The sequence below is a fragment of the Musa acuminata genome, unplaced genomic scaffold (genome assembly GCF_036884655.1).
Source record: "Musa acuminata AAA Group cultivar baxijiao unplaced genomic scaffold, Cavendish_Baxijiao_AAA HiC_scaffold_1136, whole genome shotgun sequence".
NCBI classification, from domain to species: domain Eukaryota; kingdom Viridiplantae; phylum Streptophyta; class Magnoliopsida; order Zingiberales; family Musaceae; genus Musa; species Musa acuminata.
Genome location: NW_027021348.1, coordinates 1,402,501 through 1,407,500, shown reverse-complemented (window position 1 = coordinate 1,407,500; position 5,000 = coordinate 1,402,501).

Below are 5,000 nucleotides of genomic sequence, written 5' to 3'. Positions count from 1 at the left end.
CATTCTGACAGAGTGGACTCATCTTGCATGGTGCCAAAGACGAAGGGAGCTTCGGGGCACATGCACCTTATCTCGGAGGAGCATTCGATGGAGGAACTAAGGCGACTCAATTTGCGGAGGCGAAGTTGGGTACAGAAGGCCTTAGCACGGGGCAAGAGGACGCAGAGGCGGGTACTCTTGAAGAATATGCCACAGTGTTGCCATTTGAGTTGCTATGAAGGAAGCAGTGTGCAGCGGAGATTGTGCTGGTAGGGGCAGAGGCCCAGGATCCAGGCAATGGTGCACAAATTACAGCGAAGTCGGTGGACTTCGGGAGCTACTAGGCGACGGACTGTCCTAGAGCGGTGCTTCATCTAGGTGTGACCCAAGAGTGGGTGGATGAAGGTCGATTGCCAAAGGAGCGAACAAAATCGAAGGTGGAGGAGACCCTGCGATGTATTGGCAGAGGCCACACATGGAGGGTTCACAATTCGAGTTTATTCCACAAGGATCAGAATGCAATGGAGATGTCACCAGGAGGCGACATGGTGCAGCGGATCGTGGTGGAACAGTTCGTGGCAATGCGACACACACGACATAGTCCCGTGAGGGATGAGATCATATGGAGGTATGATCGGGAGCTACTGGGAGCTCCGCTTTGGTGAACAACACAACGGCAAGAAGGGCTATGGATTCAAGGAGTGAAGGCCATGGTACCGCAGAGGCGGGTCTTCCGGGCGTGCACCGAATTTTGCATCGGATGAAAACCTTGGTCATCAGCATATGGGGGCTGGGTTCCACCAAGGGAAGAGTTCGAATGCAAGTACCAGTGAGTCCCATGAGAGGGACTTGATCATGCAGAGGTATGATCGAAGCAGCTGGAGAGTTGGACTGCTCCAGAGCTCATATTCGCTTAAGGGAGCCCGACAAGTCAGAGGACAAGGTCGAGTAAGCGAACGTTGCTACCAAGGAAGCTAAGGAGAACAGAATCGGTGCAAACCCTACAATGTGATGGCAGAGGCCATGCATGGGAGTTGCAGTCTGTCTTTCCATCGACCAAACAGACTGCTTGGAGAACACAGAGGTGTTGAAGCAGGAGGTCGAAAGGGGCGAGGAAGCGACGATGAGTCCAGAGGGACTTAGCTACCCAAAATCAAGCATCAGTTAGAATGGAGGTGGACTCAGAGGAGTGCCACGGAGACATCTCTACTGATTGTGAAGGAAAGGGATACAGAGGCGAAGCGACGGATAGTAGGGCCATGGGCATGGCAGCGCCATGGTACCGCAGAGGCGGGACTTCCGTGCAAGTCATTGATCCCTTGCTCTCACGGAGGGAGAGCGCTTGGTCGTGAAAGGGGCCGAGGAGGTGGAGCATGCAGAGGCAATCTCCAAGTACCGAGACAAGGCTGAAGGGCAGAGGCCAAGAAACTTCGTAAGACCGGTGTCAACAAGTTTCTCATCAAGATAGCCGTAAGTGAAGGACTTCGGGTCATGCAAGAGTGCACGACCAAGGAACGAAGCAGGCAGTACGTGGTGCTGTACCTTTGCTACTCAGTGGAGTAGGCGGCAGGGTTGATGGAGAAGACGGTACAATCCCAGAGGCGACCTCATCTATTAGAGAATTACTCCAAGTTGGGGTGAAAACTTCCTGCATTCCAGAAGTTCAATGGCATTGAGAAGGTGAATCACAGTAGCTAACTCAACGCAAGGAGTGCAAACACTTCAAGTGCTTCAGAAGTGTGAGCAAAGAGCAGGCGAAGGCCAGTAACCAGCTCGATGCATGAAGTACAACCTCGAGGAGGCGGGCGAAGTCAAGTAACCTTTGCCTTCTCAACTCTTAAGAGAATGGGCGAAACCGAGTACCCCAGTTCTCTTATCTATCCAGCAGAGGAGCTCTGCACAAGTTCAAAGACCCTTCGAAGATAATGGAAGACAATAGTTGTCAAAATCCTCACCAACGGTGATCAGTGCTACTGAGAGTAGATTGTCCGCTTCATTTCCCAACGAAATGCCAATCGAAAGCGGAAGTGATGCGAACCTACTTGGATGTGACAACTAACTGAAAGAAGAGTCAATGAGCAGATTTTGTGGAGGAAGGACCCAAAACTTCAGAAGTTTGCGAGGCGATGCTCGTTAAAGCTCCAACAAGCATCCACCCAGTTCAAGCAGCATGTGAAAATTTTGAGAAACTGGCGCAGTAAGAATGGTCTTTTCCTTCATTTGGTGGATCCGCAGGAATCAACGAGGATCAATACAACTCAGCCAACCCCACACCAGAGTCAGAGTCATTGGCGAGTTGAAGCAGCATGGCGGATCAAAGGTTCGACTACTCAGAAACAGCAGCGGAGAGCAGCTGGGAGCCAGGAGGCGCATTGCAGCTGGAGCGGAAGATTGAAGACTCAGCAAAGGCGAAGAGTTGCAGTGTTCACAAAGGCTTCGACGAGGACGTCGAAGGGATAAGTGGGGGAGAATGTAACGGACAAACTTCTAAACAAGATGTTGGATGTAATGCTTATGTCTGTCCGTTGTCTTTTGGCATGTTCATGCCTTGTACAGAATGTAAAGGGGCGGCCGAAGGCTTAATAGTCCCATTTTAGTTGGGTTGGTGGCCTCTTTAGGCTTGTAAATAAAGGTTGTGTCATGTGGACACGTTCGAGAGCTTTTCGGTCTGTAATGGACCATTTTACCCTTTGTTGTGCCACTATTCAGAGCTTGTAAAGTCTGTTTGTAATTTGCATTGTCTATGAAGTGTTTTTCGGACATGTTTGCTTGTGGATCCCGATTGAGGCGTTCTCTTTAACCCGTTCTCTCTTTTGTTGGTCCTAAGGGACAATGGGAGGCTTCGGGGAGGCTGACCTTTGCGGACGGACGCGCGAGGGTGCCGCACGCCTTAGGCAAAACCAGCTAAGGTCGTGACAACCCGGGGGGTTCCAGGGTGCTGAGATGGCTGTCATTTTGCTCCGCTCACGACGGTCACCGTGCAACGCAAGAACAGGCCAAAAACTGGCCAAAACTGCCCAAAAACGGGCCAAAACTGGCCATTTTTGGCTGCGCGAGCGAGCAGCGAGCGGCGGACAGCGAGCGAAGCGAGAGGCATCACCGTCCCTGCTATACGAAAGCCCCATCCAGCCCTGTGCCACCCGGGGGGTTCCAGGGTGCTGAGATGGCTGACATTTTGCTCCGCTCAAGATGGTCACCGCGCAACGCAAAAACAGGCCAAAAACTGGCCAAAACGGGCCAAAACTGGCCATTTTTGGCTGCGCGAGCGAGCGGCGAGCGGCGGACAGCGAGCGAAGCGAGAGGCAGCACCGTCCCTGCTATACGAAAGCCCCATCCAGCCCTGTGCCACCCAGGGGGTTCCAGGGTGCTGAGATGGCTGACATTTTGCTCCGCTCACGACGGTCACCGCGCGACGCAAGAACAGGCCAAAAACTGGCCAAAACGGCCCAAAAACGGGCCAAAACTGGCCATTTTTGGCTGCGCGAGCGAGCGGCGAGCGGCGGACAACGAGCGAAGCGAGAGGCAGCACCATCCCTGCTATACGAAAGCCCCATCCAGCCCTGTGCCACCCGGGGGGTTCCAGGGTGCTGAGATGGCTGACATTTTGCTCCGCTCACGACGGTCACCGCGCGACGCAAGAACAGCCCAAAAACAGGCCAAAACGGCCCAAAAACGGGACAAAACTGGCCATTTTTGGCTGCGCGAGCGAGCGGCGAGCGGCGGACAGCGAGCTAAGCGAGAGGCAGCACCGTCCCTGCTATACGAAAGCCCCATCCAGCCCTGTGCCACCCGGGGGGTTCCAGGGTGCTGAGATGGCTGACATTTTGCTCCGCTCACGACGGTCACCGCGCGACGCAAGAACAGCCCAAAAACAGGCCAAAACGGCCCAAAAACGGGCCAAAACTGGCCATTTTTGGCTGCGCGAGCGAGCAGCGAGCGGCGGACAGCGAGCGAAGCGAGAGGCATCACCGTCCCTGCTATACGAAAGCCCCATCCAGCCCTGTGCCACCCGGGGGGTTCCAGGGTGCTGAGATGGCTGACATTTTGCTCCGCTCAAGATGGTCACCGCGCAACGCAAAAACAGGCCAAAAACTGGCCAAAACGGGCCAAAACTGGCCATTTTTGGCTGCGCGAGCGAGCGGCGAGCGGCGAACAGCGAGCGAAGCGAGAGGCAGCACCGTCCCTGCTATACGAAAGCCCCGTCCAGCCCTGTGCCACCCGGGGGGTTCCAGGGTGCTGAGATGGCTGACATTTTGCTCCGCTCACGACGGTCACCGCGCGACGCAAGAACAGGCCAAAAACTGGCCAAAACGGCCCAAAAACGGGCCAAAACTGGCCATTTTTGGCTGCGCGAGCGAGCGGCGAGCGGCGGACAGCGAGCGAAGCGAGAGGCAGCACCGTCCCTGCTATACGAAAGCCCCATCCAGCCCTGTGCCACCCGGGGGGTTCCAGGGTGCTGAGATGGCTGACATTTTGCTCCGCTCACGACGGTCACCGCGCGACGCAAGAACAGCCCAAAAACAGGCCAAAACGGCCCAAAAACGGGACAAAACTGGCCATTTTTGGCTGCGCGAGCGAGCGGCGAGCGGCGGACAGCGAGCGAAGCGAGAGGCAGCACCGTCCCTGCTATACGAAAGCCCCATCCAGCCCTGTGCCACCCGGGGGGTTCCAGGGTGCTGAGATGGCTGACATTTTGCTCCGCTCACGACGGTCACCGCGCGACGCAAGAACAGCCCAAAAACAGGCCAAAACGGCCCAAAAACGGGCCAAAACTGGCCATTTTTGGCTGCGCGAGCGAGCAGCGAGCGGCGGACAGCGAGCGAAGCGAGAGGCATCACCGTCCCTGCTATACGAAAGCCCCATCCAGCCCTGTGCCACCCGGGGGGTTCCAGGGTGCTGAGATGGCTGACATTTTGCTCCGCTCAAGATGGTCACCGCGCAACGCAAAAACAGGCCAAAAACTGGCCAAAACGGGCCAAAACTGGCCATTTTTGGCTGCGCGAGCGAGCGGCGAGCGGCGA